The sequence below is a fragment of the Neopsephotus bourkii genome, unplaced genomic scaffold (assembly GCF_033783945.1).
Source record: "Neopsephotus bourkii isolate Nb327-2 ecotype Australia unplaced genomic scaffold, CSIRO-AGI_Nbou_v1 NB_1634, whole genome shotgun sequence".
Lineage (NCBI taxonomy): Eukaryota > Metazoa > Chordata > Aves > Psittaciformes > Psittacidae > Neopsephotus > Neopsephotus bourkii.
Window position 1 is genome coordinate 5,781,520 of NW_026902109.1, and position 12,876 is coordinate 5,794,395.

The following is a 12,876-nucleotide window of genomic DNA, read 5'->3' on the forward strand; positions in this document are numbered from 1 at the left end:
TAATCTTACAGCAAAGTAAATAAAACAACAGAAAAAGCACCAAAGTCCCAGTTCTTAGCCACACACACTAATCAAAAATCCAAGTCCTAGCCTTGCTCCAGCTTACCTACCAGATTTATTTTGCCTTGTGTATACAAGGGATATTAAGGCTTTTTTAAATTCAGAAGATGGAGAATTTGATCAAAACTTTTTTCCAACTTGTCATGTACATCTTATATTTACATAGTAACCGACAACATTTATTTCAAGTAAAGACAAAACTTACTGCTTAAAAAGAAATTGCTGTATGCAAATACATCAGTGCCTTCATATTGTTATCATTATAACAGCTAGATCAGTTTACCCTATTAATCTACTTTTCTTAGCACATCCTTATCAAATTCCATTTGTTACCCACAGTTTTTAATACTCGCACTGGGTTCCTATTTTATATTCCTTTGCCTAGTCTGCTTCCCCTCTGTCATATGATGTCATTGATCTCTTCTGATTTATTTTCTCCAATCTTAATCTCTTGAAATCCATTAGAAGTCCAGCCACATACTCACACTGATCTGTCTAGAGAGAGGGCTAAACACAATTTAATCCTTTTCTGGGATACACCTAACAAGTAGGCTGTTTCCTAAATAACTTTGCACACAAGAAGCAGCAGCAATTACAAAAGCAGAAGAATATACAAAATAACATCCCAATAGAAAAAAGTAAATCGCTTGCTTCACTGACTACAACTGAATTTCCTATATGCAACCTTCCAAATTTGGATGTTACAAAGCACTAAAATGAAACGTATACAAGTGAACTGCTTTCCTCTCTAGGTCTATGCAAGGTGCATCATGCTCTGGCAGTGATTTGTTTTCTCCCTTTCATTCCCCTCTGGCAGTGAGTATGGTCTATGCAGTAGAGATTACACAACCTGCATCATACCAAACAGCTGCAGCTTTGTTTGTGCTGGAGGCCAGTGCCTATAATCACAAAGGATTAATTAAACATCACCCCGTGCACTTCAGTAAATTCATAAAATACAGTGTAGTACCTACATTCTTCTGATTAAGCAGTGGTTGGAAATGGTAATAACAGAAAACCTACGTTAATCTTTTTGCCCTTGCCGATCTAGCCGTCCTGTACTTTTAACCTTGGTCAAGCCTATTGTCTTTCGTCAGGGAAAAAGGATGAAAAGCCTGAACTTCTTTCAGAAGACACCCATAGGAGTCATTGGTGGAGACTTCTCAGGGCAATGTTTTTATCATTCTTTTGCAGTCAGAAAGTGCCAGAAGATAAGCTACTGAAATTCACAGTGCAACTCCTTCTTCATGAAGTCAGTTTCTTTCCAGAACACATCATGTCAGGAAAGAAAATGGATCCAAATCCATTGGAAAATGGAGTTGCAAATCAGGGAAGGACTGTACAAGTTGGGCATTAAACCTGCACAGCAGCAACAGCACTGAGAGATCATTCAAATACCAGAGCACAAGGCGTGTAGTTAAAAATGTCTCCTGCAGCTACTACCATGGTCATGTTCAATGCTTTCTTTAGTTTAAATGAGAGAATGAAACAGTGTTATCAGGAATTGTATCAGTGAAATGGAGGGAAAAAAACACAGATTCAGAGAGCAAGGCAGAAAAACTCAGTAGAGTGAAATGACAAGTTCTCTCTTGCCACACTTTCATAGAGTGTTGCAAGAGAGAATTATTATCATTCCAGTAAAATTATTATCAATGTACAGAATAAAATAAGATTCAGGACAAAAAGTTTTTTCTCTTTTCACTACAGATGTCAGGACAAGAGGCAAATCTTGCACAAACATTACGCATATCTATTGCATAGGAGTTTTCATATTTTTCAGCCATAAAGGGAGAAAGTATTTGTCTGCTCCCTTCAGTCTATCAGAACACATGAAATTCATCCTTCTTTTCAAGAAACCTAAAATTTTCTTTTATTCTAAGAATTCTGCTTCACTAACTTAACCTTCTGGAAAGCTCCAGAAGCACAAACTGTAGTATGGATCACAGCAAGCCTCCTGGAAATATCCTCTATACCACAAAAGGCTCTCAATCAATCCTGCTGATACAGAAAGAGATCTAACACAAGGGACAGTAAGGAGAAAGGGAAAAGCTGAACTAACAGCTGCTCTATGGTTAGGTGAGCCTTGGAAAACCAAGCATAAGTAACTGCAGAAGGCAGTCTCACCAGCATTTCAGATGCAACATATTCAGAGCTTCAATTGTAACCCTGCAGGTTTTTGCATGTGACTAGTCTCATTATTGTGATTAGAAATGCATGCCTATGTCCTGGTCCTACTCTACAGGAATAGAAATTTGCAGGATTAGTGTTAAGACAGCTGGACACACAGGACAGTGCCTGTATTTACAATTTTAATTTCATACCCATTATTTTAAAAGCTCCTGACATCCACGAAGAGAAATGGGAATAACGGCTTCATCTGGCTTTTCAGAGCATGTCCAACATGAGTAGTGAATAGATGGGAGTCCCATGCCTCCCTCTGGGATCTGTCAGGTAGGAGTCACAAGCCAACAGCTGTCTAGCTGTTGTGCACACTAAGACTCTCCCATTCTAACCCTTCTCTGCATTATTTTAGTTCTACTTCTTCCAATTAAACTATTTAATTTTGGGACTGTGTTAATGAGATCCTTTCCTGAACACCTGCAGCTCTCTCAGGGGTCTGTCCTGTCCTTTAGGATTCCCCTCGCAGGTCATTAACCTCAGAGTTGCACACAAATGAGATTTCTTATGCTTGCAGAAGACTACTTGTCTCTTGAGTGCAACTGGCCTAATTCCTGACTTCAAAAAATCCAGCAACTTAACATCTACGTCCAACCAGCATATCCTGGCAGGCAGTCATTTAGTCATACACTGGGCATTTTCCAGGCATCTTTCATTTTCCTCATGTGTCACAAAATATGGGGGTGCAAGTTAGGTGGGTAATGCTGAAGTTATGAACCACTTGTTAGTTACAACACCATTTATAGCACTTAACATTTTTTGGTCCTTTGTAGACTCTTTCATTTACTTTAAAATATATAAGCACTTAAATCCCAGCCTCTTGATCCCTCAGTCTTGTCAACAGAACTCCTTCAGTTCCTTTAAGTAGCTGTACAAAGGTGGAAGATACTTACCAGTACCTACACGCTCTTGATTGTTCGCCTTCTACAAGAAGATTGTGTAATGACCAGAGGCACAAAGAAAACTTAGTTCTGCCTGAGCAAATCTTGACTCCCTTGTCATACCTTTCAGTTCCCACCATCACTGTTTTCCTTGGTTTACTGGGGCCAGGGATCACATTTCAGACCAGAAAGCAACCTGGTTGGCCAGAAGCTTGGGTCCCCAAGTAAACCATGATAAATAAATATTTAAAGAAAGCTGGAGGGGAAAAGAAAGAAAGAAAATAAATTAAAAAAATAAAAAAGAAAGAGAGAGAGAGGAAAAAAAAAAAGGAAAGAAAAAAGAATATTAACTTTCTCTTGCTGGAATATTTGAAGTGTTCGCTTACTTCCAAACACTAAATGTCACGTTCCCAAAAAATGATTTCAGCTTTTACCCTTGCAGCAAATAATTTTTATTCAGGTTATTCTGCCTTTATTGATAACAAATGTACAGTCAAGTATCAAAAAATTACTACCCAAAGTATACTACTTGTGTCACCAGAGACAGGTCACAGCTCTCTTTCTTATCTCCTCCTGGTTTCATTGCTTTCTGGATGCATATTTAAGCCTGTCCCTGAGTTAATCTACTGACACTGGTGTTATCTGTACTTTAGGAAGAGCTGTTGTGATATGATCTGTCCAGGCTGCATTGATTAAGGGATGTCTGGACTTGAACATGACTACATTAAAGCGGATAATGGTCTTAATGAGGAACAGATTTTACTGCTTTGGACATTTCTTTCCCTTCCCTACATCGTTAGTTACAAGTCAGGATGCGCACTTCATTTATTTTTTACTGAAAAATAACAAATTTATTTTTTAATGGGAGTGCAATTTTTTAAGTTACAGAAAAGTATTAAAGAGTTAAAAAGACATCTGCAAGAACAAGATTACTGAGTCTACATTTTAAGTAATGGATAATTAGTATGGATATACATAGCAGATTTGTTTTCTGCCTCTTCAAAAAGCAATTAAAATCACAGAAAGCACATGGAGAAAATAAGTAAATATAAACACCTTCAAAATACAGATCTTTTAGTTAAAACAGTTTTGGAGCCTGTTGTACTGATACCTAAGGAGTGGACAAAATCACTAATTTTAGTATGTTATCTGAAAAATTAGCACTTGACAACCTATTAGGTATTTTGTTCTTTAATCTAGAATTACGCATATTACCTTTTTCAAAACACCATCTGCATATGCAAATGAAATGTTTAAGCTTAGAGTCAGGAAAAGCTACACCACTAATTTACACACGTAGGGAATTATTCACTGGCCAATGCAGAGCAGGCATGGAAGGAAAGAGCCACGTAATTGCTTCCCAAGTCACAGCTTCTAAACAAAACAAAAGACATCCCAAACCAATAGTGAATCAATGAGATTCAGGCACTGGAAGCATTGATGTAATTTTTGGAACAGTGTAAGCCCACAGCTTGTAAATTCCCACTTGTTCCATATTTAAGAACATCTGTGCATGTGCATACAGAGTATGTTCTCCAAAAATACGTGCTGATCAATTTCATAATTATATGAAATGAACAAATACTCTTCCAGAGTTTTTCCTTGCAAAAATTAGAAAACATGCTATTTTAACTTTATGCTCCATAAACAGAAATCTCATTCTTTTGCTTTCAGACAAACAGAATTCATTCTTTACTGACAACAGACTGAAATTACTGTTGTATGCAAATTAGCGCAACAATGGCCATAGCCAAAAGAAGCCAAGTGGTGGGAAAAAGTTTGTGTTTTGCAGCAAACTGAAAAGGCATTGTACATCCATTTGATCTACATTTAACCTTTACCATAGATAAATATTCCAAAAAAACAGCCTTAATTGCACTCTAGCTGCCTAAGAAAATACTAAGCTTCTCAGCTGCTGTTCACATGCCTCTATTTTCATACAAGTTTGGTCCATGTTGATTACTTCTGTAGTCAACACTGAGCGTATGAACTCAGAGCAGTCTGACATCATATGAAAGAAAATTTTGTTTAAAAATAGTTTTGAAAAGACTCTTGAGAATTTTTCTGTTTCTTGTTTAGCGACTAAATGATAAATGACCACAGACTATTTTCTAAAGCTCTAGTTGCAGACATCCTCACTCACTTTCTGCTGTATATAATTATTGCAAACTTTGAAAATATGAATAGTGAGATCATATGGGGTTAATCCGATATAATACATGCACAGATATCCTGACTTGGAAGCACAGAGCCAGTGTCTGATACCTGCAGCCACAGATGAGCAGCACACAGTATTCTGACACAGCCTGGGAACAGCTCCACCAGTGCCAGCCCCTCAGCCACCACAGCGATGCTGAGGGCTTTGCCAGAACGACATACATCAACCTGTGCAGGATCTGAGCAAGCTTAAGTGAGAACATAGAAAATAAACAAAAAGGAAACAGCAAAGACAGAATTAACTTTTCTGACAAAGCACTGAAAATTGCTTCTGGCAAAAGAACTTGTACTAAGCATTTAAATTATTTTTTTTTTTTACTCAGTATTCATAAAACCCTAGTTCAAAACCTTAAAAAAAAAAAAAAAGTAAAGTCTATCCACAACTTTGCATATAAGAATTTGCTGTATAGCACTAAAAAGCTTTGCTTGGGTTTGTTTTTTTTTTCCAAGTCCTATGATACACCCAGGATTGGCAAACAGACAACTAAACATCCCTTTTCATTCCTTCCCAAGATGAAGAGCCACAGGTTTAATCCCTACAGCTCAAGCAAGGAGATTGTTGCATGAAAAGCAAGTTGTCCATCACATGTGAAAAATCATGGCAGTCAGGTGAAGTTCCCGATGACTGGAAATAGGGTAATATAACCCCCATTTTCAAAAAGGGGAAAATGGATGATCCAGGGAACTACAGACCAGTCAGTCTCAACTCTGTGCCTGGCAAAATCTTGGAGCAGATTCTTCTGGAAAGCATGCTAAGGCACATGAAAAACATGAGGTGGTTGGTGACAGCCAGCATGGCTTCACTAAGGGGAAATCCTGCCTGACCAATTTGCTGACCTTCTATGGTGGGGCTACTGAACTGATGGACAGGGGTAGAGGAGTTGACATCAGCTACCTGGACATGTACAAGCGTTCGACACTGTCCCGCATGACAACTTTGTCTCTAAACTGGAGAGACATCAATTTGATAGGTGAACCACTTGGTGGATAAAAAGAATTGGCTGGATGGCCACAGGTAGAGTTGTGGTCAATGGCTCAGTGTCCAGCTGGAGACCAGCAACAAGTGGTGTCCCTCAGGGATCAGTTTTGGCATCGACCTTGTTCAACGTCTTTGTCAGTGACATGGACAGTGGGATTGAGTGCGCCCTCAGCAAGTGTGCTGATGGCACCAAGCTGTGTGGTTCAGTTGATACACTGGAGGGAAGGAATGCCATTCAGAGGGATCTCGACACGCTTGTGAGGTGGGCTGATGCCAACCTTTTGAAGTTTAACCATGACAAGTGCAAGGTCCTACACCTGAGTCGCAGCAATCCCAGACGCAGCTACAGGCTGGGCAGAGAAGAGATTCAGAGCAGCCCTGTAGAGAAGGACTTGGGGGTGTTGGTCAATGAGAAACTTAACATGAGCCAGCTTCAGTGTGCGCTCACAGCCCAGAAAGCCAACCGTATCCTGGGCAGCATCAAAAGAAATGTGACCAGCAGGTCGAAGGAGGTGATCCTGCCCCTCTAACTCTGCTCTTGTGAGACCCCATTTTGAGTACTGTGTGCAGTACTAGTGTCCTCAACACAAAAAGGACATGGATATGTTGGAACAAGTCCAGAGGAGGGCTGCAAGGATGATCAGGGGACTGGAGCACCTCCCGTATGAAGACAGGCTGAGAAAGCTGAGGCTGTTCAGCCTGGAGAAGGCTGCGTGGAGACCTCATAGCAGCCTTCCAGTGTCTGAAGGGGGCCTATAGGAATGCTGGGGACGGATTCTTCATTAGGGACTGTAGTGATAGGACAAGGTGTAACGGGTTAAAACTTAAACAGGGGAAGTTCAGGTTAGCTATAAGGAGGAAGCTCTTTACTGTGAGGGTGGTGAGGCACTGGAAGGGGTTTCCCAAGGAAGCTGCGAATGTTCTGTCCCTGGTGGTGTTCAAGGCCAGGTTGGATAGAGCCTTGGGTGACATGGTTTAGTGTGGTGTTCCTGCTCTTGGAAGGGGGGTTGGAACTAGATTATTTTAAGGTCCTTTCCAACCCTAACTATTCTATGGTTCTTCTATGATTTTCCGTCTTTACTCTGGTCAAATCATGACACAAAAATCCCAAATCTTCTCTACACAGCGACTGACTGTTTCTTTGTCAGGCAATCTCCCTTCCTTGAAACTACTGCTTCCCTTATGCAAACATGACCATCAAGTACGAGAGCACAACTTAGAGGGCAGAAGCCTGAAACTATTTCTTTTCTGCCTATATGAGGCATATCCAGGCATGCCAGTAAGGTTTATATCATCATCTCTGCTCTTGTGTTGTCTTTTAAAACAAGTAGCACTGTGATGCAAGGCCTTGCTGCAGCGTATGTCTGCCATTGTACCTAACAAGAACTCTAGGTTCTGGCCTTAAATCAGGCCTTTGGAGTATAATTATAGCAAGTGACAAGAGCTATGTCCTCAAGATCCTGATTTGAGAAAAATGTGGTGGTTTGGGCAAATAATATGCAATAGGTAAATGCTTCTCTACTGGGGATTGAAAGGGGCAGGGTAAGCCTGAAAAGGCGAAAGGCACAGGTAAACCCTGAGCTCTGGTAAGACCCATTTGTCCTGGTGGTAGAAATGGCACTTATGAGGAGGGTCCTGCAACCAGGGACGGTGAACTGCTGTCAGACCCTCACCCAGAATGCTGCACCAGCAGCCTCTCCTGATGTGTCTTCTTCAGGTGATCAAGGAGGAAACAGGAAGCAGCCAAATAAATGGCAGTAGCAGCGGTCCCCTCCACAGCATCGCATCCATAATGGGGGCTCTTCATCACACTGCCACCCCACCTAAGGGAGAGGCAGAAATGGTGCTCTTCTGGCACAAGAAGAAACTAAGTGGTCAGCCAGCCAGAAAGATCGGGTACCACCAACCTGTGCTATGGATAAAGGTCTCCAACAGTACTACTCCGTTTATCTTTATCAGCAGATCTATGAATACCCTTTGCAGTTTATTCTTAGCAATACAGAATCTTTCAAATAGATGATGAAAATGGAATTTGATTAAGATAGATTTTAAGGTTCCAAATGTATGTCTTTTTAAGATGGTTTACATTCAATATCATCTCTATTAGTACTCTGGTATCTATTTTAACATCAGCAACTAAGAAAAACATCAACAAAACAAACAACAAAACAAAATACAAAAACCCAAACTTTAGTTAAATTTTATTTACTTGTTACAAATAATTAAGTATATAGAGTCCTACTAAGTTTGTTAGGCCTTACACCTATGAATGAAGCATGGCTCTGGAGATGATCAGATTCCTAACCCAATCTCCACCAGAGGGGTTCTGTTATCAGCTTTAGGGATGGTTTAAAAGGGAGGAGTACCAGCTGCAGTTCCAGGGGACAGCTGCATGGACAACCCAGACAGAACAAAGTTTGGTGCCCATCATAACATCAGAGAAACAATGAAGTAGCCTTTCTCAATCTGGGTCACCTTCGGCACAGCTGCACTGAAGAGAGAGCACAGCCAGCCCCAGTGGAGTCAACAGATAACGAAACAGAGCAGGCTATAAATTACGGTGTTTTCCAAGAAAACCTACAATTTCCTGAACATTCTCTTGTTCAAAGCAGTTAAAGAAACCATTCCTGATTGTAAATGAGCACAGGCTTCATCTCCAGTCCTAAAGTCATATAAAACTTTGGCTGCCACCAGTCTTACTAAGTGGACCGGAGTTTGCGAACAGAGTATTGCTATGCTTCCAGAAAGCAATTCTTGCACCTGGGTCTTTTGACACCCATTGTATCCTATGGCAATCAGCACAACATTCACTGAATAACACACAGATCCCAAGTGATGATTTTCCTCCTGCAAAAGCGTTTTGAACAAAGAAATTTAAAAACAGCCTTCTAAAAGATGCACTGAAAAACATCCAAAATTCAAGGCAATGCTTCTACTAACCCTCTATTCATATTATTTAATCCCTTTCAGCAAGAAAGATAAATTCCAACCAAAGTCACACTTCAGTTATCTTGAGAGCTAGTTCTTCAAGACTATTGGAACAGTAAGGCTCTAAATATACATCCTAGGAAGGATGTGTAAGTATCATCAAGAAAGATGGACAAGTGGTTTTTTTCTAAGGCTTACTGCTTGTTTAATCACACAAATCAGTATTTCCTTTTGAAATTCCAAAGCAAATGCATTTTTGGACACAGCCATTTTACTGACGAAGAGAAAACTTTCACAAAAAGACTGTACGCTGAAGAGTACATAACTTCCTACCACTGTTTTGCTAATCACCAGCTACTTGATGCTTCAGTATTCCATTCTCCATTAAAAGTGGCAGATTTCGAGTCCTTCTGGCTGAAAGGAAGAAGAGAAAGCAAACAGATCCCAAGTCACATTAACTATATATTAGTGTTTGCTTCAGCAGCAAACCAACGGCACTTGCTATGAAACACCAGTAAGGTGCACTGAGCCATTGCAGAGCAAGGCTCCATACTGCAGACAGCTGCTCACCACTTGCATCCTCACAGAGCCACCATAATTAAAATCTCTCGCCTACATGATTTAGACTGTTGCATTTACACACTGTTTCCTTCTTTTACTAACTGAAGACTTTCTCAGGGGTTGTCATCACCCTAAGGAAAAACTCCTTGCAAATTTACATGTTTTTTTCATGAGAAGCTGCTCACAGCGAGACCACTTAAAGTGACTCAAGTCAATGTATTAAAACATGTACAAGAGCACATAGTTTGAGGCTCCTTGTGACACAAAAAAGGTTACCACATTAACATTAAAGGGAAAGCCTGAAGGCCTAAAGTTTTCCTGTCCCTCCTCCAGAAGAAGGAATCATCTGGGACTGGGGGATAAGGGGAAGAGGGAAATAGAAGAACTTGCTTTTGCAGCTAAAAAAAAAAAAAAAAAAATCCAAAAAACAAGGAAAATTTATCTGCATGCATTTTTGAGGACGGCAAGTGGGGCTTTACCCTACCCACTAATTGCTGTCTCTTCCCCAGAAGCAGCCCATGAGCTAATGGAGAGGATGAAGCTAATGCCTCCCAAGCCTGGTCCCAAGGCATTGGGCTTCAGCAGAGATGGTACTTTGTAATGAGACATGACCTTTTCACTGGCCAAAGTGGAGGGGGTGTAGCAGACTTGCATCCATCCTAAAAGCACATACCTACTGGCTTTGCAAAACTCAAAACTGCGTGAGTTGGCCTGCATCGCTCTGTTTTCTTGTGCAGCTTCCTTCATGTCTAAGGTAGACCCTTTCCCTTACTCATTTGTACTGTGCAGTGAATACTCATCTGCCTTTGAAGCTCAAAAGGCTTTATGATTGGAGTGAGGCCTCACCATTTCAGAGGGTATTGCTGACAAACAGCATAACTGAGGAGCACTTGCACATATCCCAGCTAAGGCATTTTAGTATGTCCTAGCACTCAGTCTCCAAACTCCAAATCACTTTCAGTTTAGAGACCCCTATCAGCTGTAGGAAAATAAATATGATTACTGATATGTTAACTTGGATGAGTGTATATTTTAACTAGAATAATAATTTGAAATATTAGAATTGTAAAAGATTATTTGAAATAACAATATTTACTTCAAATATAGTTACTCTTTTATGACCATAAATGTGACTGATGCATTCATTGCTAAAGAGACAGTAATAATTACACAAAGCTCCTTCACAGAATATTCAGATCTTTCCCACACTTTAAAAAATGGAAATATTTAATTCATCTTTACCATGCAGCAATCAGATAGCCTGAATGAGTGTCAGACTGCCAAAATATACAAGATAAAAAGCCCACCATGGGTCAAAGGCTGACAGAAGGCTGATCCCTTTTCACAGCTGTCTTTCCTGTTACTCTCTTAACAGGGAAAATAAGCAATAGGACAGTGTTCTCATTCATTCTCTGAACTTCATCCATTTAGTTTAGCAGGCCAAGTCACTCAGATACCACAGCAGTACCTGACAGTAATCCATAGGCTACACATACAGGTCTGTTCGCTTCAAACACCCTAGCTGAAACAGTACAACTTTTTAAAAGCTGTTGGCACCAACAAAGTAGATCGAAGTACAGTGGTGTTACACTGATAGTATCTCTGCTTTTGTCAAAAACTACAGCAAAACAGAAATGTATAAATAACTTGACCATATACTGGTTTATTTCTTGCATCTCCAGGGACATTTTTTGACAATACAGGAATTTTAATAAAGATAGTTGTCATATTTTCTTGCAACTGAAAAAAAAGGTGAACACTTGTCATACCACCTTTCCTTCCATCACAAACCATTGTGACGCTCTGGAAGTTAAAACCTACTGTAGAACAGTAGTACAAACATCTTCTCTGTGAGTAAAAGAGGAGTTCTGTACCACCCCAGTACCACCCCAAAATCCAGAAACTGTCTTTTAGGTAATACTGCTCAGCCTCAAAACTGAGGTCAGCGTCTTCACTTTTCCACTGTCCCCAACTGGGGTACTCCCATGCTCCATGTTTCTATCCACTCCACTAGTCTGCTGCTCCTCTTAGCCAGAGTCATTCTCAAGCACTTACGAGCTGCGATTACGAGGAGCTAACTACATGCTTTAGAGTGCAGTTCAGGTCATAATTTTAGTGGAACCACAAGTACACTTGTAGAACAAAAAGGCAACAACAGAACCACAACCTAAGTCCCTGCAGCCATTAAATTTTACAAGTAGCAGTAATGCAGCAGGACATTTTCTCTAATATGTTATGGACAAATTAAGACATCTATCACTGAAATAATTACAAGAAACATCTAAAAAATAATTACATCTGTATCTGCATATTTACGCCAACACCGTAACCATGTGGTATCTAAGCTTCTTACAGAATTTATGACCAGAAGAGAGTATTAGTATCATCTTGTCTGGCTTGCTGAATAATACAGGTCATAAAACCATACAATAATTTCTATATCAAGCTTGGTGCAGCTAGAGCGTTGTCTGCCTGTTAACAGTATTATACAGAGCAAAGAACAATTCAACACATCCTTAAAAATTGCTTTTTTGCCTTAACTGGGAAAATTCATATGCCAGTACATGCAAATTCCAGCTGTTTCAGCACCCAACCAATGGATTATCATCATCAAAACATTTCAGAAAGTACTCTCTTTATATACAGTCTTGAAGATGAAGGTTGATGAGCAAACTGGACAAAATAACTGTACTGCTTAGCAAACAACTATAGAAGCTCAATGTAAATGCTTTTTCTCAGAGGAAGCAAGGTACTTTCCCAAGTTTTAGCATCAAAGGCAAACAATAAAAAAAAAAATCACCCTTTCCATGGTGGCTGAGAAGGAAAAAGCAACAACTGAAGTGCTGAAGAGCACAATGCCACAGTGAAAATAGAAGATGAACTGCAAATAAGGACCCATCAGCTGTTAGGGCTTTTAGTGCTGTGCTGAAGTGCCCATAGAGCAGAAGGGCTTCTAGAGCATGCCTCATACACAAGACATCTGGCTTCTTACTGGAAAATGTATCTCAAAAGAGACATACCAAATTATGTAAGAGAACAAAACTTCAACTTTTGGGTAGTAATCCAAAATTA